We start from the raw sequence: 26,509 nt of genomic DNA on the forward strand, positions 1-26,509 counted from the left end.
TATGGATTCAAATTTCCTTATCTGTAAAATTGAGGTGCTGGCTAAATATTCTAGACTATGAGTAACTTGGAGTCTGTGGATTTTAAAAATATGTCAATAACTGAATTTCAAAATAATTGATTTACTTTTCCATCCTATGTATTTTATGTATTTAAAAAGATGCATCTGAGAAGAGGTCCATAGTTACCAAGAAAATTATGAAACTGTTTCTAGATCTATCATCCTATTCAATAAAAACTACTAAAGGATCCCAACACTGGGGGAGGAAAATGATCTTCATATAAGTTCTCTAACCAAAACAGTGGGAGAGGAAAATGATCTTCATGTAAGTTCTCTAACAAAAAATAGTTAAATACTGCATATATGACACCCTGTTTGCACATAGGGACTAAAAGATGCTATTTTCCCTCACTTGTTAAGAATTCCTAATGGACAGACAGGAGGAAGGAGGATTGATTATAAGGAACACAGTGATTTAAACTTCTCCATCTCTATCCTTATTCTTTCTTCTCCCCATTTCTTTCTTATTTTTCTCCTCTTCCCTTCAAAGGGGGATTGGCATTCAGTAATGTGTGACCCTGTAGGCCCTCTGAGATTTTAGATTTCTATTACAGAGGAAATAGATATTACCCTAGAAAAATGCATAGCATGTGAGATTTGAAAATTACTTTAGTAGTCATCAAATGTAGCCTGAACTAGATTAAAATATAATTGGGGAAAATTTTAACAAAATAAATGTAAGTGCAATTCAACAACAACAAAAAAAAAAGTTTTTCTTTTGGAGACATTATAAATATTCATGGTCATCACTATAATTCAATACTGTACCAGAAATGCTTGCTATACAAGTAACTCAAAAGCAAAGAAATGGAAATTATAAACAGCAAAGAGGCAAACAATAAATAAAACAATGTTTTTTACAGATGATATGATTGTTTACTTAGAGAACTCTACAGAACCAATTAAAACTTAAATGAAATTTTTACTAACATCAGCAAGACAGAAGAGTGTAAATAAACCCAAGCAAGTTATCAGTATCATATAAATTATCAATAACATCCATCAGAAAGAAGAATTCCATTGAAATTACATATAGTATGAAATAACTAAAAATCAACCTGCCAAAACATAGATAGCAACTCAAATCAATGAACACAGGTCACTTTTTTACACAATTAAAGGCCGCTCTAGGTAAGTGGAGAAATGAATTGCTCATTGCCAGGCCAAAAATGATAACGCCTACCTTTATTAATTTACTAATACAATGCAATACAAATCAAAATACCAGAGAATTTCTTGAGAACATTAAAAAAGGATAACAAAATTCGTCTGGCTGAACAAAAATTAAGGCTGTCATGGAAATTAGTGGGAATATTGGGGAAGGAAAGGGCCTATCAGTGCCAGATCATAAAACTACACTAGCAAGCCCATATGATTAAAAACGTATTATTGAGTAAGAAACAGAAAGACTGACCATAGGAACAGATTAGGTATACAACATACAGGAGCAAAAGAGCGTGTCATCCATTTGTTTGACAAAGCTAATAATCCCAGCTATGGGAAAATTCACAAGTCAATAAAAGGTGCTGGGAAATTTAGCAACAGAATGGTTTCACAGAAAAGACAAAGTGAAGCGGGAAATGGATATATTCCTTGGATGTATGGGCTAACATCATGAACAGAAGACAATGGAAAAGAAATCACAACCAAGCAAACAACAGACAGGTTCAAAAGAAGCAAAATGGACAATCTGGCTTATATAAAATTAAAAAGGTTTTCCACAAACAAAATCAATGCAGCTAAAACTAAAAGAGAAGTGAGAAATTGGGGGGGGGGGCAAAAGCAATATAGTCCATAACTTTTTTCAATGAACCATTCTGCAGATATTTTACATAATGTGAATTTACCCACGGATGTGTAAAAAGCCAGAAGGGAGGCAGGAAGGAGACTGTGCCCCTGTGGCACCAGCACATGGGTCAATGACACATAAAGGTTCATACAAAGAATCAAGAGCAGGAGGAACACTTTCTTGCAGGGGCCAGCCCCAGGACAGCCTGGCTGGAACTGAAAGGAAGAACATGCCACGAGGCACGGACATGGGATCCTGTGGCATGGGACAGACGTGGTGCTCCAATGATGGACAAAACATCCAAATACAGGGGCCAGACTCTCAGGTGGGCGGGTGCATTGAACCCAATGTGTCCTGCATCAGTACTGGAGGTCTTAAGGCAAGCCCGGATCCATCAGTGGTGGTGGCTGTCTTTCTGCAGATCTGTTCTTCTGCTTTCTGCTAGAGAGGGTTTTTAAAGGTTTGGGGGTGGGGCATTGGTGATAGAAGGCCACAGAGTACCAAATTGAAGGGGAGGAGCAGACTGAGATCCCAGTATGGTACAGAGGTGGTTTGGGAGAATTCCTTGCATAAAATCCAATTTGCATAATATGAATTAAAATGAAGCAACACCTGTATGTAGTCCATTCTATTCCTATTGAGTTTTCTCTAGAGGTCTTTTATATCTAAGTCATCTAAATTTTATTAATCTCCTCGACTTCTTCCTTGTATATTTTATGGTTGTAAACCATAACCATAACCAAAACCATAGTAGACCTATTTGTCTAGGTCATACAAGACAAGTTGAGGTGCCCTGCCATTATAGTTTTATTATCTATTTCTTCCTGTAATGCATTTAATTTTTCCTTTAAAATTTTGAATTCTATGCCTTTGTTCACTATCTGTTTTCTGACTCCCATTGACTGTGGTTCCCCTAAACAAGAATTAGGCTGCACGCTAATTTACCCTTTCAGTGAGGCCTAATTTTACTCTGCATTTTTTCTGACATCATCATTGCTTCCATTATGTTTTCTCCTTCATATGAGATATAACATTTTCTGCTTCAGCCCTCTAATTTCACTCTGGTTCTCTCTTTCTTTCCAATGTTTCTTTTCAAAATACAAAAAAGAAGAAACAAACATAGTCTGGAAGTTCTGGTTTCTAATTCCTTTTACTGCCCACTTGCATTTAGCAGTGAGTTCATCCCAATAACACAGTCATGTTGTATTTGCTTCTGTTTTTACTTCTTTCTCTCTTTTTATCCCATTCCCCAACTAGTTTCTATTTTATACATGACCACGCCATACTTTTATCTGCCCAAAGTTTGTCACCACTTTTTCTTTCTCCTCTCCCATTTGTCTACTTACCTTTAGGGTAAAATATCTTTTTTAGACCCATTGAAGAAGTACATATAAATACAGATATAGATATTTCCCCACTTTGAACCAATTTAGATGGGAGGGAGGTTCAAGGATTGGTCACTCCCCTCATCATCATTTTCCACTCCAAGGCAAAACCTCTTCCCTGAATGCTTATTTTATGAGATCATTTCCTCCATTATTTCTCCCCCTTCTACCATCTGCCAGGGCATCCTTATTTCTCACCTATCTATTTTACATCATCCCCATCCAGACGGTTCACTTCCAAAACCTCTTTCTAGTTTGAATGCTTCTACCTGCCTAGTAAAGATAAACCTCATAGGAGACAGGGTTATCGTCTTCCCTTCTAGAAGAGGACACAGGGTATCAGTAACGAGTCACTTGAAGGGTCTCTATCATATTTACCTTTGAATGTTGCTTTTAAGTCTTCAATGTGAGACTCACATTTTCTTCTCAGCTCTTGTCTTTTCATCAGGAATGCTTCAGCGGCCTCTATTGCATTCAATGTCCAATTTTTCTCTTGCTGTGCTTCCCCAGAGAGGAAGCCCGTAGTGAGTGGAGTGTTCCCAGAACGAGTGTCTTCTGCCACAAAGATGTTGTCCGCTGAGTGATGTCCGTCTAGATGTGTTTCCATAGAGAGCAATCCCGAAGTAAGCGGTGTAAGACAGAAACTGGAAAGCTTCTGGGCAAAGGAACCGACCTTTATCAAGGGAAACAAGGTGAGGTCTCAGACCGTGCTGGACGGACTATAGAGCCGACCTTTGTTTCTCTCAAAGGTTGGTTTCTTTGTCCAGAAGTCCTTCCCAGTCTCTCTCTTACACCAGAATGTTGCCAGAGAGAGTGTCTTCTACCTCCATTGTCTTTTCCTCTGAGTTCTGAGAGTAGAGTAGGTGCCTATCGAAAGATTCTAATAGTATTTGTCTTCACCCTAAATCCACTAGTGTCTTTTCCTCAGAATCTTCAGAGATCAGCAGTAGTTCAAAGATGGAAGAAGCTTCTGAAGGAGAAGTATTTTTATAAATATTATCAGTTATTACAGGTACCGTTTCCGTCATTGTGCCAGAGATTTCAAGTGGTGCTTCAAATGGGACCAACCAGGAGAGGAAATATTCTCAAAAGATTATCTCCTACCACAAGTCTTTTCCTCTGAATATTCAGAGATCAGCAGTTCTTCAAGAGAGAAGGAAGCTCCAAAAATAGGAGTGCTTTTAGAAATATTATCATGTATTACAGGTATCGTTTCCGTCATTGTGCCAGAGATTTCAAGTGGTGCTTCAAATGGGACCAACCAGGAGTGGAAATATTCTCAAAAGATTATCTCCTACCACAAGTCTTTTCCTCTGAATATTCAGAGATCAGCAGTTCTTCAAGAGAGAAGGAAGCTCCAAAAATAGGAGTGCTTTTAGAAATATTATCATGTATTACAGGTATCGTTTCCTTCATTGTGCCAGAGATTGCAAGTCATGCTTCAAATGGGACCAACCAGGAGAGGAAATATTCTCAAAAGATTATCTCCTACCACATGTCTTTTCCTCTGAATATTCAGAGATCAGCAGTTCTTCAAGAGAGAAGGAAGCTCCAGAAATAGGAGTGCTTTTAGAAATATTATCAGATATTACAGGTATCGTTTCCGTCATTGTGCCAGAGATTGCAAGTCATGCTTCAAATGGGACCAACCAGGAGCGGAAATATTCTCAAAAGATTATCTCCTACCACAAGTCTTTTCCTCTCTGGACTATACATTGTGTTGATTTTTTTCATTCCTAAAACACAAAAGACCACTCGTCACATGGCATGACTCTCAGGAAGCAGAAGGAGAGGGAGGGAAACATGGCATACTGTGGTTTAAGAAACAGGAAACCGCATTGCATATTTTTACATGAGGGGAAGAATCTAAAGGTATTAATGAAAAAGTGGGGAGGAAGAACAAAAAGGACTTTTCCTGCAGCCTCATTCCTTCCAGCTCTGCAGCTTCAGCATCCGGGCTTGGCTTGAGACCTCCAGCACTACAAGGGGAGCCTTTGGCTGGCTCTGCCCACTCAGCCTCACGTCTGGCACCTGCTTGTGTGCCTCCTGTCCATCCATGCTCAGGTGCCATGTGTCTTTCCTCAGTCCACATGTTGCTTGTCCTCTCCTTTGTGGGGCGGTGGCTGGCTCCTCCTGCCTGCTCCCGTCCTTCTCTCGCTCCTCAGTACCCGGGTCCGTGTGTCCTTGAATCATCTCCCGGCCCCCTCCCTTCCCAGACGCACGACTCCCTTCCTGTCTCCCTTTCTCCCTTGAAGCCGAGTCCGGGGGTAAATTCACTTTTCTCTAAAATTGCTCCACTAAAGGTTTGCCCAACAGTCCACTTACAGAAAGAGGGAACTGGGTAGAGTTGGTATAAAAAATCGATGCCTCAGTGCAAAGCAGTTTGGCAGAATTTTGATAGAAGACCAATACCTCATAGCACATAGTAAATTAAACTGTAACAGAATACATGGTTTAGCTATGATAAATGAAAGGATAAACTGGGCCTATGAAATGATGAATCACTGTAATCACTAATAAGTACCTTAGCTGAAACCTCCACCTCATTAATATATTCATTCACTCAGCTATGGATTGACTCCTCCAATGTGGCCGGCACATACAAAGCCAGACGGGCTAAGTGACAAGCCACAAGCCCATGGACAGCATGGTCGTAGGCTCTGGAGATGCAAACACTGTTACAGACACAGTCCCTAACAAGACAAGCTTGGGTTCTGCTAAGACAGAAAATGTGTAAATGTACATGAGAAGAAACACAAATGCAAAATGCAAGGCAGTCTGGGAGCAAGGCTTACAGCAGCTTTTCAATCAAGAAAGGTTTCATGTCATGGTTGGGGCTTGAAAGGTGTCTTAATTGCTAAGGATAGAGGGCCAGGTTCAAAGTCAGGAAGGCTCAAATCTTGCTTTAGACCCACGTCAGCGGCATGACCACGGTCACCCCGTCTGACCTCTTAGCGCCTCAGACTACTCTAAGAGCAGGGACGCATTCACCTGGGGAGTCACTCTTACTGAAGGGGCAGACAGAGCAAAGAATGCTTGCCTTGGACGCTCTGCCTTGTCCTTGCCCAAGGCCACATGCTCACCAAGGGCCTGAGGCTGCCTGTGAACAGAGGTCTTCCTGACTCCCCGCCCAGTGCTCTAACCCCTGAACCCCCCTCTGGAAGCCCCAGAAAACTGCTGGGAAGCCATGGTTGAGGAGGATGCCATGCAGCCAGGGAAGGAGAAAGAAAGAGCTCATTGCCAGGGCTCTGAAGTTCTGCAGGGTCTCAGTCCTTTCTGAATTCACCACCTGCCCTGAGGAAAAACGCCAGTTGTTCTGTCTGAGACAGGACCGTCCCTAGTCTTAGTGTGTGGGGGCTGCAAGGGAATGTGAGCAGGCCCTGTAATTCCACAGAGAATGCAAACTACCTTTAATGGAAAGAGGAAGAACAGTTCCAAGGAACCCCGAGTCACACTTGCTCTTGATCCCCAGTCATTCTGGCTTTTAACCTTTTGTGTCCCCCTCCCAGCAAATAGCTTACCTGGCCCGACGCATATGTGGGGATCTGTCCGTCTCCCCTTTAACAGTCTGGGGTGGTCTCGAGTGCAGGTTTTCTTCTACAACACAATTTGCCCCAGTAATCCTGAGAAACTGAGCTATACATTCCATGCTGGTGAGGGCTGCTTCTTTCTGGGGAGTCCAGCGCCTTCCCATGGGGGTGGACTACAATTTGTGCCATTCCTTGGCTGCTCTGTGTCCTTCCAAGATGGTTTCCTCTCAAATATAGACAGAAGAGACCCAGGAAAACCCTCTCAGCATTGAGATTAATGAGCCCAATCTGGCACTAACACGGGGGAGAGTCTTAAAGACTTGGTAAGGATCACACAAATTGTAAGTATGGGAGGCAGGATTTGAACTCAGTTGTTTCTGATTCTCACCAGTGGATACAGAGCAGCAGGTTGGCTTATGAAGCTGTAAGGTATCTTTTCAGGGTCCTTATAACCTATGAGGCTTTAAACTCACCTTCCCTGACTCCAACAAGTCAAATCTCTCTGTCTCTCTGTCTCTGTCTCTCTGTCTCTCTCTCTCTCTCTCTCTCTCTCACACACAGACACACACAAAGAAACACAGAAACACACACACACACACACACACACACACACACACACACTCCTGGCTGACCTTTAATGTTCATTGCAACCAGATTTTACCTCCATTCACAGGTATAAAATTCAATCACTTGACAAATGTTGAGCATCTGTGGTGCTTCATCTTTGATGTTGGGTTTTTATGCCATGGGGTAGCTGGGGAAGGTCCCTCTGAAATGGCTCATGTTCCACATGGAGATTCTTGAATCAGCTGATTAATGGCCACACCTGGGAAGCCTAGAGGCCCAGATACAGCAGGGAAGTTGCCAGTCCTCAGGCTTCCAAGCAACAAGCCAGGGGCCAAGCCCCTTACTCTCGATTTAAGAAACTTGGGACAGTGCCCAGTATACCCCAAGAGCAGGGCTCAACTTTCAGTGTTACAACATAGTCTGGAAACCTGCACCAAAATTATCCCCTGAGTGTAGGAAGCTACTGTACTGTCAGGGAAGATCAAAACACAACATCAGACGATCATAATGATGCCAGAACATCTACATGTGAAGCCTCAAATTGGTGTGTGGATGAATTGGTCTCAGTCCTTCTGAAAGGGCTCCAAAAGCATTTCTAAAATATGTAACAGGAGTAGAAGGAAAATGGGCAGGAGAAATGAGAGAGATTCACAAGAAAAGTTAACATTTTGTTAAAAGAAGCACCAAAAATCGGACAGACATGTACCAAACGTCAATGGAGAAAACAACCTTAAAAAGTAGGATTTGCCAGACGGCAAAGGAGGAACAAAATCCATTGAAGAAAACAACTCTTGAGGAAGAGTGTGGGAAGTAGGTCAGAACATTCAGAAACAAAAGAAAGTTGAACCTCTGAGCTAATGCAGACAAGTGACAAACGCACAAAACTTTCAGCAGAATAAGGGTTTCCTAGGCCAACCAGAGAAGTCCAGAAGAAAGACTCCCCTTTGGAGGAGTATCCCCTTAAAACATCCCCTGGAAGAAGCAGGGAGCCCTGGGTTCCAGGTGGCCTCAGGCCCAATCAAGGGGACTTTTACTTCCTAGGAGCACTTGGGGATTGGAGGCCAGGGAGAATGATAAGGAAGTCCTGGAATATCTGCTGATAAGGAATGCCAGGCCCAGCTGTGCTGTTAGGAAAGAAGGAAAAAGCCCACACCCCGGGAGGGCAGAAGCAGAGGCACAGGGTAGCTGCTGGCCGTCTTACAGGAGGGTGGAGTTCTTGGTTTTTGAGTTCCAAGTCAGAGAAGAAAACTGAAAGAAGATCCAGAGGCCGAAGCACCATCTCCCTCTCAGATCTAGGGGATGACACTATTAATTTCTTATTTAAAAAAAGAGCAACATGGCAGCCAGGGGACACAGTGGTTAGAGCACCAGCCCTAAAGTCAGGAGGACCTGAGTTCAAATGTGGCCTCAGACACTTAACACTGCCTAGCTCTGTGATCCTGGGTGAGTCACTTAACCCCAATTGCCTCAGGGGGGAAAATCAGGCAAAGGGGAAAGCATTCAACTACAGAAAGAGGAAACACTGGGATTTATCAATAGAGGGGGGGATGCTGAAGGGGAAAAGCTTTTCTTATCCCAAAGAGTTATGGTAAATGGCTACTGTCCAGAAAGAATTTGTAGAAGAACTGAGAAGACTTTAAAAATTAAATGAGAGAGGTTGAGGAAAAACTAAAAAAATAACAAGAATCCAACCAAATCCAGAGGCTTATGGAAAGAAAGTAAACCAAATTGAAGAGGAGATCCAGAGTTTTCAAGAAGAAAGTGACTCTTTCACAGTTAGAATTTGGCAAAGGGAAGTCAGTAAAGTTATGAGAGACCAAGAAATAATAAAACAAAATATTGTCATGATGTAGGAAATGACGAAGTGATAGATTTTTAAAAATTGTAAAAAGATCTGCACTCATGAGGGATGATGTTATCTAGTTTCAGAGAAACAGAACAAACAAGCATAGTACAATCTTACATAGACGCATAAAAATGTACATGTATATATGAGCATGATTATACATGTCTGGATACATGTAGTTGTATACTTATACAAATGTGTCTGTGTATCTATGTACATGTATGCGTGTATTTATGTACAAATATATCAGCAGCAGCCATCTTGGGGGACGCTGTGGGGCAAAAAAAGCAAAAAAATAATAGTGTAAAAAGTTCACAGCAGAGAACAAAAGTGAACCTAAGAAGAAGCAAAGAATAGATGGTCAGTTCTGAATAAATGTGTACTATTAATTACATATGATTTCTTGAACTGGAAATCTATTATTTCATATTTTAATCCTCTTGCATTCTTTTGTGCATGTGACAGTGTTTTTCCATTTTTGTCTTTCTTTTTCTATATTTAATTTATTTAAATATGTAAAAAAAGAAAAAAATGGAGTAGTGTTTTAGGGGAATGATTTAGGTATAGAAGACACAGTGTTAAATGTCCATAATACTCTACTGTTTGAGAAATACAGAAATCACATCTTTTTGGAAAATAAGTTGCTATATACAAAACCAGTATAGCAGAAACCAGGTACAGTTCAATCCCTTACATCATGTGCCACTTGTTTGTCCAAAGGAATAGAAATTTGGTCCCATCGACCTCACAGCATGTCTTTGAGTCTGGAGGCTAGATATTTTGGTCTCCTGGCCACTTATTTATTTTCGATTTTCAAAACAAACTGCGATATTGAACTCTTCTGTTCCCTCTAGTTCATTGATGATTTCTTGACACAGAGCTTAGAAAAACGAGACTTTGATAAAGCCCATTGGGATTCAGCAGGAGTTACTTGACAAATCCTTGAACCCAAGTCACTCTGGCTTTCACTGAGTGTCCAATAGAAGATGCTAGCTTAAGCCTCACTTGGTCATTGTGTGGGTTTTGATGGATCAGACAGAGTGTAAATCACAGCTGTTTCTTCTGGTCAAAACACTGAGGTTCTTCCCTCCCCACATCATTATTTTTGTTATTATTATCATTGAGTAGGCAAAGTAGAGCATCTTTTGCTTGGTTTCTTACCTAGCCTTAAATCACTAAATTGCTGTTGCCTCGACCCAAGTGAGACATGGGAAAGGCCCTAGCTTAAACAGCCTAAGGTCTCCCCCTGCCTACGGGGCCATGGCCAGTCTGCCTGACCTAGGTCTTGCCTCTGCACTCAGCTGACTCTGGAGTGAGGCTGGGGATCTTGCCCAGCTCTGCCTCCCCTAAATGCAATTCACTTGCAAGTCATGAGCTTCTAGATGCCATTGGTCCTCTTCCAGAAAGAAGCATGAAAACACAATGTAAACAACAAGGTAAGACCAAAATGGGTACGTGATTTAGACATAAAGGCAGATACCGTAAGCAAATGAGGAGAGCATCCATTCTGGGATGTAATTTTGGAACTATGCAAAGAAAGTAACAAAAATATTCAAAGCCGTTAAAACAAATAATCCATTACATAACGAGAAGGCACCAATTAAACAGTCCCCATATACTGCAAAAAAACTTATAACAGCACTTTTGGTGACATCTGTGACCTGGAACAAAGTAGACTCTCTCAAGTGGGAATGGCCAGAGAAGGCACGGAAACGAATGTTGTGGGACATTACTATATTGTTATAAGGAATGGAGTGTGTTGAATACAGAGAAGCAGAGAACCATCTGTGTGAAGTGATGCAACATGAATTATGCCAAGCCAAAAAATATTACATATAAATATATTGTGTATATATATAAAGAGAGAGTTCTATACACACACACACACACACACACACACACACACAGACACACACACACGGTAAACAAAGTCAATTCAAATGGAAAGAATGACAAAGCAAAACTGGAAATGACCTGTAAGAAAATTTAAAAGACTGAAAAGGATACAAGAGAAGACACCATTACCCGTCCTCTTCCAGGAGGAGAGAGGTCCTCAAGTGTTACACATATGGACACCTTTACCCAACTGCATCAGACAGCAAGGCTCAATTTTCTTTTCTTCCCTAAAACAAAAAATGAGATTTGTTACCTAGCATGGCACTCACAAGGAGACGACAAAATCCATGGGACACCCTGGTGATGTAAGAAACAGAAATCAATAAACAGACATAATGAAGGGAGAGAAAGAGGAAAGGAAGCGTTTGGGATTAGTAATTATCAGGGAACAGATCTCAAACTTCACTAAAAATCTAAGATTTTGAAAGCAATTATTGTTGTTTAGTCCTATTTGGGGATTTCTTGGTAAAGCTATTGCAAGGGTTTGCCATTTCCTTTTGCAGTTCATTTACAAATGAGGAACTGAGGTAAACAGGGTTAAGTGACTTGCTGAGGGTACCACAGTTAGTAAGTGGCTGAACTCAGGAAGATGATTTCCCTCTGATATTATGCCCTGGGGAATACATAGGCCCTAGAAAATAATATGAACGTATTGAAAATTAAAACATCAGTCTTTGGAATCATATGTACAACTTACATAAGTAAATAAAATAAAATTACTTAGTGAATAAGAAATCCAAAGAGAGCCGGCAGTGGGACTGGGGAGGACACACTATTTCATTTTTAATAATGGGATACGGAAAAGGCAGTTTGCCAGAAGTTTGATAGCTCATGAACACCAACTGTGGCATTAAATTACAAATGGGTATATGGATTAGAGGTAAAAATCTATAGCAAATTAGAGGAGCAACGAGGAAGTTCCTTTTCACATCTATGGATAGGGAAAGAGATCGTGACAGAACAAGGAACAGAGAAAATCACAGACAATGACAGGTTCATTCTGCTTCTATAAAGTTGCCCAAAGTCCTAATGCCGAGAAAATGTGAAGAGAAACACTTACCTGAGGAAACAGACATTTGTAGCAAAAATCTCTGAGGGGGGCTGCCTATGCAAGATGGAGAAGAAACGGATTCCCACTTGCAGGATCAAGAATCCTTCTCCCCTAGGTCAAAAGTACGGAAAATGTTCAGGGGAAGAAACCCAAGCTTTCAATACCCTAATGACAGAACACTCTCAAAGCCCTCATCAGGAGAGAAGGCCGCATTAAAACAATTCTCTTCTTTCAGCCGGGAAACCATTTATATTCAAAGGCTAAGGGACCCATCCCCCTCTTTGTTCCACAGAAAAGGTGCATGGAAACATCCCTTTCATCAGAAGCCAGTAGAAACCAGAAGGACTGCAACAACAAAATGCCATTTAATTCAAAGCCTGCATACAAAAGAGGGGACCTGGAGAAGGGAGGGGCAGAGATCCTTTCTTAAATTCTTCCGAAAGGAAAGTCTTAAAGCGTCTTTATGTAAAGTGAAGAAAGAAACACTTTTAAGAGAAAAAATAGTGAAAGGTGAGGTGTTTTGGAAGGGAGAGATCCTGAGGAATAAGATCACCCCTCCCTCTTTTTCTGAGGACTCCGTATTTTAGCTTGGATTTTAGGACGTTAAGCTCTGCCTGCGGCCGCAAACCTTTCCGTGCCCTTTGATCCCCGAGGTCAGATAGGACAAAAGGATGGAGTGGAAAGCCCCGATCCCCCGGGTTGTCCGAGTTCCGAGCCTCCGGCCAGGCCTGGGACTGCAGGGACTGGGAACAAGAGGTGGAAGCGCCCATCGGAGACCGGAGAGAGGGAGCCGCCCCCCGCCCCTCCCCACCTCCCCGGACCCTCAGCCTCCCAGACTGAGCCCGGCCCGAGGTGCAGGCACACGTGCCCATGCTCCCGCCCTCCCCCCTCACCTCACGGCCACAGACGCGGCCACGCCCAGGATCTCAGCCACATTCACGACCCCCCCCCCCCCCCCAGACAAAGGTGCGGATGCTCCCGGGCCTCATAGCCGCCCTCCCCCACACCTAACGGGCAGGAAGGAAAGCCGGGCGGGGAGGAGGGGGCTTCAGGGAAGGGCTGGGATGGGACGAGGACAAAGGGAGGGGCTGCGGCGGGAGCAGGGAGGGGGCCCCCCTCACTCACTGCGGCTTAGGCGCTCAGGACCCTCGGCTCGGTCCGTCCGGAGGACGAGGGTAAGACGGGGGACGGAGGGGTCGCTGTGAGGCGGAGAGGCAGGGCCTGAGTGAGGGGCGCACAGACCCCCCGCCGCCCGGCACATCCTCACCTCCAGACAAAGGAGACTGGCATTGAACAGAGGGTGGGAAGGGGCGGCCCTGTGACGTCACCTGCGGGGGGCTAGGCTCCTCCCAGATCGGGGGGAGGGGGGAGAGAGCGGGGTTCAGGAGAGGGGAGGGGGCGCTGGGAATTAGCCCGGAGCTCTTGGGAGCCCCCCCCCATGAGATTACTCTGGCCCTCCTCACCCAGCCCCGCTAGGGGGGGGCCGCAGTGCCTCTCCCCCCCCCCCCGAGGGCCCGGCGCTGACCAGGGTCCTGGGTCCCCGGGCCAGGCTGCGGGGCTGGGAGCGGGGCGGCCGCTGAGCGCGGCTTGCGGGGGTGGAGGGACCGCAGGTTTTCAGGAACTGGGAGGAGAGGACCCCACAGGCTCCTCGGCCTCCGCCGTCCCCCCCCCCCCCGCGCCCCCCCCCCCCCCACCCGCAGCCTCCCAGACTGAGCCACGGGCGCACGCTCCCGCCCCCCCCACCTCCCCTCAGGGACACAGACGCGGCCACGCCCAGGATCTCAGCCACTTTCACGTCCCCCCCCCCCCCCCAGACAAAGGTGCGGATGCTCCCGGGCCTTGTAGCCGCCCTCCCCCACACCTACCGGGCAGGAAGGAAAGCCGGGCGCGGAGGAGGGGGCTTCAGGGAAGGGCTGGGATGGGCCGAGGACAAAGGGAGGGGCTGCGGCGGGAGCAGGGAGGGGCCCCCTCACTCACTGCGGCTTAGGCGCTCAGGACCCTCGGCTCGGTCAGTCCGGAGGACGAGGGTAAGTCGGGGGACGGAGGGGTCGCTGTGAGGCGGAGAGGCAGGGCCTGAGTGAGGGGCGCACAGACCCCCCGCCGCCCCGGCCCCGGCACATCCTCACCTCCAGACAAAGGAGACTGGCACTGAACAGAGGGTGGGAAGGGGCGGCCCTGTGACGTCACCTGCGGGGGGCTAGGCTCCTCCCAGATCGGGGGGAGGGGGGAGAGAGTGGGGTTCAGGAGAGGGGAGGGGGCGCTGGGACATTAGCCCGGAGCACTTGGGAGCCCCCCCCCATGAGATTACTCTGGCCCTCCTCACCCAGCCCCGCTGGGGGGGGCCGCAGTGCCTCTCCCACCTGGAGGGCCCGGCGCTGACCAGGGTCCTGGGTCCCGGGCCGGGCTGCGGGGCTGGGAGCGGGGCGGCCGCTGAGCGCGGCTTGAGGAGGGGGGGGCGGCTCTTTTACCGAAACTGGTTGGGGGAGAACAGGAGGCGGAGGTCAAGGAGGGGGCCCGGGCTCCCCTGAAAGGAAGAGCACAAAAGCTCGGCAGCAGCTGCGAAGCCCAGGCCTTGGACGGGACTTGGATTCCTGAGAGCCCCCAGAGCAGAAGCAGAACGGGAGGGGGGGGGGAGCGGGAGGAGGGGGACAGGGCAGGGGGTCTGGGGGAAGGGCGGCATCGGCTCTTTTGTCCAGGCCTGAGATCAGAGAGCAGGAAGGCACAGAGGGCCACCAAGGCACACATGCGCACCCGCCCCCTATTCATGCTTGTGTCCTCTGCACTGAATTCTAGGCCAGGGAAACCTTCCAGAGCCTGGACACAGGGTGCCACACCCGCCTTTCTGGCCCAGTCTCCTCTGCCACGTGACTTCATCCATTTCCCCCTAAACCTATTCGGGAAAACCGGGTCCAGAATAGTCAGTCAATACAATTCTGGGAGCAAGTGTCAGGCACTGAGCGAAGTCAATGCTGGAAACAGAAAGAAAGGCAAAAGGCCGTCTCTGTGCCAAAGGAGCTCAGTTGTGGGGGAAATGAGCTGCACACCACTTTCTATGTCCAGGAAGGAATAAGCAGGGGAAGGGGCTAGAATTAGGGGGTCAGGGAAGACTTACGTACAAGAGGAATCTTCTCTGGGGTGTGAAGGATGCCAAGGAAGCCAAGAAGGGGTGATGAAGGGCCAGAACATGGAAGGTGGCGGGGACAGCCAGGGAAATGCTCCCGCTCAAGGGACGTCGTGCATTGCCCTTTCATTCATTCCTGTATCTCCTGAAGGCTCAAAGCATCAGCAGGGCGATTGAAGAAGTCATTGGCTCCTGGCACAGTACAGGAAGCACAAAGCCAAGCTCTCTCCCAACTCCCCTTTAAATTCACGGCTCATATCCAATTCTTAAGTGGAGACACAAGAAAAGATCAAGGTGGGATACACGTCTAGCCCAAGACCCCGTCCGAGGCTGGAAGAAGACGTCTCGAACCCGGGCGCTGAGGGTGCCCTGCAGCCCATGTGGATGAAATGCCATTCATGGGACAAAGTGGTGACAGCAGAAGCTACAGACCCTTCTGGAGCTCAGAAGCCCGAGACAGTAAGGGGACCTGGCCATTTGTCAAAAGGAGATTGAAGTGACCCCAGTACCAGCTCCGGATGAAACACTGGAAGCTGTTTGGCACCCACTGGCTCCTACACACAGCGGGGTCCCAGTCCTAGGGAAGAGTACTGTGGGGCAAGAAGGTACAAGCATCTGGAGGAACTGTATCCTTTTTGGTCACCAGGATCAGGGGCCCTGAGGACCAGGACTGCTTCTGATCGTGACAGAATACAGCTTCCAGGAGAAGGTGGAAGGGTGAAGGCAAGATGGCAGAGAGGACACTTCATTCTGAGCTCCCTTCTACCCTCACTTACTGATTACCAAATTCAGCTTCTGAAATAGTGCTTGACTGGTAGAATCTATGAATACTGGGATTACAACAAATTACCAGCAGAAGATTAACTTGGAAGATCGCCAGAAAAGGTCTGTGTTGATAGGTCGGGAGGAGGCCAGCACAGGCAGGGAGGCAGAACATGGAGGCTAGTGCACACTGGACGGACTGGGGCAGGGTGTAATCTCCATGGTGGAACATTTGCAGGGGGGACTCTTCCACAGGTTGTATTCTCTGCTTTGGTTGCAAAGCAGTACATCACCAGAGAAGTTACACGGACGCCAAAGGTAGAGGGTACCCCAAAACACCAGAATTTAACAGGACCTGGCCACACCCACCAAGCACCAGGAGTGACTCAGCACAACCACAGTGACAGCCGCATTCTGCAGCAGGGGCTCTTCCCAGGGCAGTCACACTTCCACAGCATGCCTCTTTTTGCAACCCGTTGCCAGGGCAGCCACTGTCTCTCTGTCCCTGTTCTGTAGAGGAAGCTGGGAACCTCCTTGCCCTGAAGGCAGACCCCAAGGACTTTTAAAAAAATGAGTAAAAAAGCAAAGCAAGCCTTTGCAGATATTCCTTGTGGATTGGGAATGAACTAATTTGGAGGAAGAGGGAACTGGAGAGAGGTCAAACATGCAACTGCCTCTCAGTCTCCTGTATCATCGTCATCCTCTCACATGGAGAGTTCTATTCTGCAGGTCTGAGGTAGACCCCAGCAGCCACTGGCAGGTGGCTCCCGTACCACAACAAATTTCTTTTTCTTCTCTTTTTGCTAGAGCTAATGTTTTTAGTACAAAAATGAATAATAGTGGTAATAATGGGCATCCTAGCTTCATTCCTGATCTTATCCACCTTATTCATTCCTGACCTTACCAAGCTTATCCCCAATACAGATAATGTTTGTTGAAACTAGTTCTCTTTTATACAAAGTTCCCATTCTACCTATGTTCTGTAGTGCTGGATTGGGGTAAGGTTCCCTAGATCATAAACTGTTAGAGTTGAGAGTATTTTCATGTAAAAGTGTGGAACTTTACCAATTATGCCAGTCCCTACAAATATAAGTAAATTCCTTCCGTAGGCAAGAAGAGTAGAATCAGTCAGTCATAAGCAAGTGAGAACAGCATCTGTCTAGAGCTGCAATCAATCAACTGCACTGTAATAAGGGATTTGATCTTCCCTTTTAGGAACCTGAATAAAAGAGGGGACCCATGCCAGAAAAAGAAAGAGATTCCTGGGGACTGAAAGCAGAGAGGAAGGAGTGAAGTTATAGCAATCTGAGCCAAGAACTGGTAGAGTTAGGTCAAACAAACAGGAGAAAGAGAAGGAAGGACTGAGCTCTGGCAGACAAGGGAAATATCCAAGATGGATTCTAGCTTTCTGAGCATCCCAAAGTAGAAGATCCAGACTGGTACCACCAGTGTACCTCCTTGCTCAAGCCTAAGTAGCTCTGCTCCTTCCCCTCTTAGTACTTATTCAGCTGTAGACACTATAGTACTCTGCTTCTTAGTTGCACTGAATGGGATAAATTGAGTGAAGACCTCTTATAAGAATGTGGCCTGGACCTATGCTCTAATTGTGACTTGAGCCTTTGCAATAACAGGCTGAGCTATAGCTAAAAGCTGCAGATGCATGATTATCTTAGATAAACAAACATTTTCCTTCCCCCCCCCCCAATACGGCTTTTCATTAACATTGAAGTACCTAATATGGTAAAAGGTGTGTTACTGACTAGTATTCTTTGTTCCTGGGCTCTGGGTAAATTTGAAAATGGGAGGAAAAGTCGGAAGGGGGCTGGGACTTCTGATTAGGGTCTATATAAATCTTGTGTTTTGCAGTTTGTACTTTGGACTCCTCTACTGACACTTTGTCTGTTGGGAGTTGCCCTTTCTCAGAAGATCATAATAAATCCTATTTTGCTTTTTATCTTGAGAGTCCCTGGTTTTTATTCAGGTAAGGGTTGATGCCCCATACAAAGTTTCTAGTCATTTGGATGAGATGTGAGAATTGAGGGTAAGAGGACCCCTAAGCAGTGGGATCCCCTTGGCCAGTGGCAGGCTTTGCAAAATAATTTGCAAACCCCAATGAATACAGGCCTTAGGATTGTGGCAAAGAATGGTGTAGTGTTCTGTTTCTCTAAATTGTAATCGTTCTCTGAGAGGAGGTTTCTTGGGGAACTTCTGAAGACAGCCTTAGTTTCAGTTCAGTTCAATAATCCCACATCCAGCCAGGAGTTAAAGTCCTTTATTGTCTCTTTCCAAATCTTATCTCCTTCATCTGGGGCTTGGCTAGTTTTCTGGAGGCCTTCCTCTCTCCTTGATTCCCCGAGAACTCTTGTCCGAATCCAAACATTTGTCCTTCAGCCTCCAGCCTCTCATCCTCACAATGTCTCCAGCCGGCACAAACATAGACATAAGAAGCAATCTGACTCTGCCTCCAAGAGTGTGGGATTGTGGGTTTCAGTGGGCTTGTGGGAACTCCCAGAAGTCAATCCTAGTTGTGAATCTCCCAAAGTCCTCTCCTCCAAAGTCCCCTGAAGTTCTCCAGGGAAGTCCTCTCCTTGACTGAATCCTCACTCCGAATCCCCTCCCAGAGAGTGGGCTTCCATATGCTCTCTAAAAGGTGTGAGTCTAATGTGTGGTCCAATGATCGAACTCTTTTAAAGATGTAAACTCCTTTAAAGGTGTGAACTAAGTACATAAGTACCTTGTAAGAATCCAAAGAGAATGGGATTTATTTACACTAAGAAGACAGCTTGCTAGGAAAACAGTCTTCTTAGTGGGCAAGGTCCTGTTAGGAATATAGAAAAGGTGGGTTAACACTGAGAAGAAAATATTTTCAGCAGTGGGCAAAATCCTGTTAGCACATCTGCAAAGATGTCTGAGCATACAGTGCTAGATATATTGGAGCTGCTTTGATCTTTGGCCCAAAGTGGAGGTCAACTCCTGAGAGACTGATTTTCAATTTAATTCAATTCAGTTCAAAATTGAATGAGATTATTTAACTGGGAGTTTGAGCCTCTCAATGATGACTATGCCCCAGGCATAAATGTCCAATTAAAAAGAAATTATTTATCTTGGGAAAGCTGTGGCCCCTCCCAGAGGACAGCTTGAGACACTGAATCACCTTTCCCCCACAAATTAAAGGGGACACAGTTCAGTTTCAAAACCCCCCAAATGTTAAAGGGGGCACAGTTTGCATCATTTTTACCCCAAAAGATCTGTTTACTTCAATTTGAATTTTGCCTCCACCATAAAGAGACAAGGTGCAAAGCAGAAACGTATAGAAATGTCCATTTTTCAGAGTGCTCAACATTGACTAAGTGTTAGCAATTTTCCCAACCCATAATGCTTCATCGGAAAGAAATTTATTAAAGCTATAGAAGAGAGAACCATGGAGACTGAGGTGGGACATTTGATGAGCCTTAGGATCACTTTAAAAATGAGCTCTTGGTTGTAAGGTGTGTTTCACCTTACTCAGACTGTCAGGGCTGGGATCATCCTTAGATCATAGAATGTGAGATCTGAGAGGATCCAGAGATCAAAGAATACCAAATTCAGAGCTGGAAGATCCCTGGAACAGAAAATGCCAGAGGTTGGGAGGGTCATGTGAGCATCACCAAATGTCAGAGCTAAAAGGGACCCAGTGTTACACCCCTATGGACTACTCTAACCCGGTAGCTCCCCTTAGAGCTACTCTTAATGCCTGTCCGTTGACGGCACGGCTAGGCCACACTTACCCGTCTTCAGGCACCAACCCGGATCCCATAGAGACAGACCACCAGGAGGTAGGGGTGAAGCGAAAGAGAACTTTATTCTTATATAGCATATATTTATAACCCCCTGATGATATGGGGGAAGAGGGAGGTCCTCTAGGAACCTGGCATAATGGGATTGGCCCTAGAAGAAGGAGGGAGGCATGCTAGGCTTTGAGAGCACTAAGGAGGGTGACCTGGTACCTGGAGTCAGACACCATCTCTTGGGGCTATGCCCCACTCCATGTAGGACTCACCTGTGCCCTGGAACCTCTCATCCCTCAGGTCCTCCCACATGCTTTGAACTACATTCCTTTTAACCCTCACATCTCCCCCTCTTTTATTAATAAGACCAAATGTTCTCATGTTGACAAATGAGAAGCTCTTCCATAAGCACCTCTAAAGAAATTTTTTTTTTAAGAATACTCATAAAGCATCCCAGCAAAGTAGGCAAAAGCAAAAGAAGCAACAATACAAAAATGGCTCCATGGAGCCCATGGGATACAATAGAAGGGGTTGGGAAAGGAACTGTATTGGATCCAAGCACTAAGTTGGTTCTGCAGGGCTAGTCATCTCTCTGCTATGGCGCTGTTTTGGGCATCTCCTGGGTCATCTCCTTCTCTTCTTCAGCCCCTGTTTCAATAGGGGCAACTCTCCTTGTCCTTTCTGGAATCCAGCGGCCTTCCCCATTAGGATCTGCAAGACATAAATATCCCGGCCCTCTCCAAAGTACTAAGGATGGACTTTGCCACTGTCCTTCCTCATTCTTCCAAAGGACCTTTTGAATGTTCTCTGGTGCTTGAAGCGCTGTTTTTATGGAGCTTAGTTTTCTGTCCTGTCTATAAGATAATGCCAAATGTATCATTCCTGAGAGAGGCTAGTATCCCTATCCAGGCAAAAAAAATTGTAAGTATATAAAGTCTTATCCATGTCCACCAGTGTGGGCCATTGTGGGTTCTGTCTGTTTACTCCCCCTTTCTGTTTAACAAAGGTGGCCTTCAGAATATGATGGGCCTGTTCTACCAGGGATTATAGGGAATCCCTGTAAAATGTTTAATGGTGAATGTGGCAAAGAAGATGGCCATCTGCTTAGAGGTATAAACTGGCCCATTGTTGGTCTTTATGATATTAGGAACTCCATGAGAGGAGAAGCAACTATATAAATGTTTAATGACTGAAGGAGTGTTCTCACAGGAGGCCACTGTGGCCCAAAGGAATCTAGAATAAGTGTCAATACAGATGGGGATGGACATGTGTCACATTTATTTGCCACAAATCATTGGGGAATAAACTCCTGGGATTAACTCCTTCACTAGGTGGAGGAGGGAGAAACTGAGCACACTGCTTCCCTATCTGTTGGGCTTGTTCCCAGATGAGGCTATTAAGGATATGTAGAGAATTAGCGGGTAAGTGGAGAAAATCAGGGGCCCATTCAGAGGGTGTGGAGACCGTGAGAAAGGAGCATTGTAAAGCACGGTCCACCCCCATTGCCAACAAATATGTCTCCTGCACAGCATTGGTGAGAATATACATGCAGGATGTAAATGGAATGTTTCCTATTTGTAAGGATGTGGTTCCTGCAAAACAAGAGAAGGGAATTGTAAGGGCCCTTTAAATTGGCGGCGCCACAGTACAACAGGAGATTTGAGTGGCCCAGAAGTATTCTCTGTGGATATAGGACTGCCCTCTGGTTGGGATCCTGTCCATATTGAGATAGCTTCCTAATGGGTGATGACTCTCTTGCTAGTTGGCTGTGTGTGTGACCTCACAGGCCCTTTATAAGCCTACTGCAGACAGCAGTCGCTCTCTTTAACCTGGCTCCCTAGCCTGGGGTAGCCAAGCCAAGCCAAGCAGATGGATAACCTAGGGAGATAAAGAGTTTGGTAGTGAACACGTGGGTCTTCAGACTAGTTGTTCACTAGGGAGCTAACAAATCAGGGCATTATGTGAGTAGGTATAATAGAGGCTTTTAAGATTACATGTGGCTGAGTGTGCTACCCGGTTATTAAACTATAGATTCAAAAAATCATGGCCAGAGACCTTTGAAGGCCTCAGAGGAGGCGAACCGGGTAGAGTTGACACTGCAAAGGTCAGTGGTCAAAGGTACTCTGTTGGGCCTAGGGCAGACTAGTAATTGTAACTGCCAGGAGGGCATGTTTTACCTATTCTGTAAAATCAGCTGCAATTCATCAAGGAGATTAGCAATTGAAGGATTCTGAGGCTGTAGGACAGCATCCTCAATGCCTCTGAGCACTTGGACAGCATATAAGCTGTCTGATATGATGTTAATGGGCTCTGGGTATCTTTTACACCTTTTAAAGATGTTATATAAAGGCTGCATCAAAGAAATAGGAATAAGGACATGAGCCCTTAACCATTGAATTTGTCCAGCTAGTTTCTGAAATAGGTTCAGAGTATTCACCTTGTCTAATTGTGAGTTAGGTGTCTGATTAGTAACTGCAGAAGTCCCCATGTGGAATCCCAGGTAAATGATGAGATACTTATATGGGATCTTTCCTGAGGCTACCACCAGTCCATGTGGAGCAAGCATGCTCATGTTCTCTTTAAACAGGGCAGACAGATCTTTCTCACTGCTCATTGATAATAGCATATCATCCATTTAAGGCAGTATCATGGCATGAAGCCACGCCTTCAAAATTGGTTCTAGTACTTGCACTATGTGCACCTGACACAAAGTGGGGCTACAACAAATCCCTTGGGGGAGAACTGTCCATTGGTAGCACAAATCAGGTCCTACATTGTTTATAGAGGGAATGGTAAAAGCAAATCTTTTCTTATCCTCTGGGTCCAGAGGGATGGAGAAGAAACTATCTTGTATGTCTATTACTGTAACTGGCCAGCCAGTGAGTACTAGATTAGGAGATGGCATGCCAGTCTGTAGGACTCTCTTAGGTTCAATAGTAGCATTAGTGGCCCTAAGGTCCACTAGCATTATGAATTTTCCAGATTTTCTCTTTTTAATAAATACAAAGCTATTCCATGGGCTGGACATTGATCCTATATATCCAGCCTCCCACTGTTGTTTTATAATTTCACATAAGGTTCTGGTTCTTTAAACTGAGAAAGACCATTAAGGTACCCAAACGAGGGTGTTAGATTTCCATATTAATGGTGTGGGCGTGATAGGAAGCAACACTAAACACCCAATGACCCCAATTAAAAATCCTGTGGAGGTGATATATAGATTGAGGCTCCACAAGTCTTCAATATGTCTCTGCCCCATAGATTGTATCTGAAACTTGCACCCACCAGGGGTTGGAATATCCCCTGTTTGCCTGCAAACTACCAGGGCAGGTCTTCTTCTGCAATCTCTTTAGATATAGCAGCTGCAAGGGCATCCATTTGAAAGGCACTGGAGCCAACATTCTCCCATCTCTTTATCATCTCTTCCAGGCCAGCCTCCCTTTCTATAGTAGGCATGGCCCTCTGGCAGTTAGTATTAGCATTCTTCATTGCCAATTTCTGCATAAGAAGGCTGGAGGCTTCTCTACCCACAGACCTCTCAACAGCCACCTGTAGGTGTGCCACAAAATCAGGAAAAGTTTCATCTGGGCCCTGTTTAATCCTAGTCATTGAGGGCTTCTGCTTTCCAGAAGCTTGAATTTTGCTAAATGCTCTTTGGGCACATTGAGACACAGCTGCATATACTACTGCATAATATTGCATTTGATCTTCATTTCTTTTACATTTTCCAGCTTTCTGTATTATTTGTCCTGAACTTGTCTGGGAATCTGCAAAGCCTTCACAAGTGGGCACAGAGGGAGTGGACGGGAGACGTATCTCCTCAGGGAGGGTGGGGGACAAGGGGGAAGGCTATGCCTCAGAGATGGAGGCGACCTTCCCTCTGTTTGCTTTCTCCTCTCTTGTCTTATCACCCTCCTTTACTTCAAGGTCATATGTCTCTCTGTTTACTTTCTCATTACTCATCTTATCCCTGCCCCCTCCTGTTCTGTCACATCCACTTCTTGCTTCTTCCTCACTACCTCTTCCTTCTTTCACATCACACCCACCTCCTTCATCTTCCTGTTTATTTCCTGATTCCTTTCCACAGCTAACTTCCACAGGCTCCATTTTATGGGCACGGTTGGTCCCTGTGAGTGCCGGTTTACGACCCTCATTTCTTTTATAACCCTCATTTGTTTTATGACTCTCCATTTGCACTTCATTATCTACTTTTAATGGATTGTGGCTTGCACCTCTTAAAGTGCCCCCAATCACTTGATGCCATTCCAGGCTGGCTCCAGGAGTTTCTTTATCATAGGAAGCCATCTGATTACCTACTACCTCCCACTTTTTGAAATTCACTTCTAATTCTACTTGCTTTACTATTCTAGAAGCTTCTTTCCCTGGTACCTTCTGGTCTGGGACCCTCACAATAACCTGTCCCATTTTCTTAACTTTCTACTCACTTTAGAGCAGAGTTCTGTCTCTCTTCCCACCTGTAGGCCTGCTACAAGATGAGGTCCTAGCCAAAATTATCCTTGTTATGGCGCCACTTGTTACACCCCTATGGACAACTCTAACCTGGTACCTCCCCCTAGAGCTACTCTTAATGCCCGTCTGTCCACGGCACGGCTAGATCACACTTACTTGTCTTTGGACACTACAAGCTGAAGGGGCTGTGGATGGAGTCCCAGGTTGGCTCCTGGCTGGGTTTCAGCCAGGGTTAGAATTTGAATTGAATTCACTGGGTTTCAGGACTGAGCCATATAACAAAGATGAAACTGTTTGTCCTTGGGGTGGAGTCCCCTCCCTGAGGCAGAGTCCAAGGAGGTTTTCTCTTTTAAGGATTTTTCAGATTTTTGGGGTTCCCTCGTCAAAAATACTGTCACAGCTGTGGTTTTGCATAAGTTCCCTCAATTTGTGCTAGAGACTTCCCGATTAGGAGGTGGAACTGAGGTGCAGGTTATGGACAGTTGCCTAGGATTTTGATCCTTCAAAGCTAGTTGGACCATATTCTTCCTCCCACCCTCTGACCTCTGGCAGAACCTGGCGCACATAGAGGCAAATGTAGCCTACCTACTCCTGGAGGGCATTTTAGTCATAATTGAACAAAAAGGCAAAAAGGAACTTTTCCCTTGCCAGGTAGCACCAATGAACTTGCCTAAGTCAAACAGAACTTGCCCCCTTCCATTGTATGAGAGACTGCTGCTATCTGGATCAGCTCAATCACTGTAAATTGTTGATGAGGTGAATAACTTAATCAACGTATATTTGAAAGGAATTGCAGCAGCCTGTGGCAAAAAGTCCAACCACTGGGCCCCAGAATGCTTGCCCTGGCTGGCCCAAAGAGAAGGGGGTAGGATGGGGGTCTCACATCTTATGTAATGGAAATCCATACCAAGTCACTCACCCTACCTTTAATGGGCTATGATCTCACTAGAGGCAAAGTTGGGTGTTCAGTGAAGCCTCAGCTCCTAGTTTTTATCACTGGTTGCCATGGTGACTGGTCATTGCCAAGGATACCTGGAATGCTTAGGTGAGGGCATTCAGGCTACCTCTTTATGAAGCCTCCATTATGATCTCTGGGTTGGAAGAGGGGAAGAGGAGAGGAGGGGAGAAACCATGTCCTGGACTGCTAACTGGGAGAAGATCTAAATCACTACAACACTTCTGGAGATACCCACATATGTACACACGGGCATACAAACCTACATGTAATATGGAGGGGCTTAGGAAGCAAAGGGCAGGGAGGGAAAGAAAGAATATATATGAAGAAGCAGAGAACAAAACAAAGGGAGACCTAGAAATGCAGAGACAGAGAAAGTAAAATACAGGGACAAATGAAGAATAGTAAGCACAAGTTAGCCTGTAAGGCAAGCAGCTTTTGCTTTGGGACATGCATCAGGGAAGGGAACAAACATCATCCCAGGTACTCCGGTGACCTCCCTGATCTCCTCTCAGCCAGGGGAAAAGAACCTGAGACCCAGTAAGGTGAAGGTGTTGCTCAGAGTCACACAGGTCCTAAGTCTCAGAGACAGCATTTGAACCAAGGTCCTCTGACTCCATGGTAGCCAAAGTTCTTTCCAGAACACAATTCTGCCTCCCAGAGGAGCTTTGGCCAATAAACCATGGTTTCCCCAGGGGAAATCAGAATTGGGCTTTTAAATCTCCACAAAGAAAAAGTAAAGGACCATAGGTTTGCATGTTAGCCATCAAGCTCATGACATAATAGAGACAGGACAGCCTTATCTTTACCTGGTGAAAAATGCAAAGCACAGAAGATGTGTACTTGATCACACAGTCTAGCACACACACAGGAACTTAACAAATGCTTTTTGGATTGGCTCTGCCCATAAGAATTAAGAAAACTCTTCTTGCCTCCCCAAAGGTCTTGTCTATCTTTCCACAGTCTATCCTTAGGTTAAGGTCTCCCATACACAATTTTCAGGTGAAGAAATAAAAGCTGTCTAAAGGCATATGAAATAAATGCTCTAAACAATTATTAAATAGAGAAATGCAAATTAAAACAACTCTGAAGTACCATTTCCTACTTATCAGACTGGGTCAGATGACAGAAAAAGAAAAGAAAAGAAGTGTTGGAAGGGACTGAGAAAACTGGGACATTAAAGCACTGTTGGTTGAGTTATGAGCTGATCCAGTCATTCTGGAGGGTAATTTGAAACTGTGCCCCAAAGTCTCTATAAGTGAATGTCTTTTGATCCAACAGTGCCACTAGTGGTTCTGTATCCCCCAAAC

The 26,509-nt window shown here is 45.4% G+C and overlaps 2 long non-coding RNA genes across 11 annotated transcripts in view; one reads left to right on the forward strand and one right to left on the reverse strand.

Annotated features, from left to right (window-relative positions):
* LOC141548956 (uncharacterized) overlaps positions 1-15,255 on the reverse strand; it is a 1,120,676-nt gene extending 1,105,421 nt beyond the window's left edge. Inside the window, exons 1-4 of one of the 3 annotated variants that reach the window (XR_012484170.1) lie at positions 15,241-15,255; positions 13,250-13,323; positions 12,134-12,235; positions 3,613-11,300 (exon numbers count right to left, since the gene is read on the reverse strand). This is a non-coding gene — a long non-coding RNA (uncharacterized LOC141548956). Of the gene's footprint in view, positions 1-3,612; positions 11,301-12,133; positions 12,236-12,752; positions 12,768-13,249; positions 13,324-15,240 lie in introns of those variants that run through there. The other 2 variants (XR_012484171.1, XR_012484172.1) reach the window with 2 other exon arrangements.
* Positions 1-26,509, forward strand: part of LOC141548957 (uncharacterized) — a 1,406,018-nt gene that overhangs the window by 780,531 nt on the left and 598,978 nt on the right. The gene's annotated exons all lie outside the window — the stretch shown is intronic.

The sequence above is a fragment of the Sminthopsis crassicaudata genome, chromosome X (assembly GCF_048593235.1).
Source record: "Sminthopsis crassicaudata isolate SCR6 chromosome X, ASM4859323v1, whole genome shotgun sequence".
Taxonomy (NCBI): domain Eukaryota; kingdom Metazoa; phylum Chordata; class Mammalia; order Dasyuromorphia; family Dasyuridae; genus Sminthopsis; species Sminthopsis crassicaudata.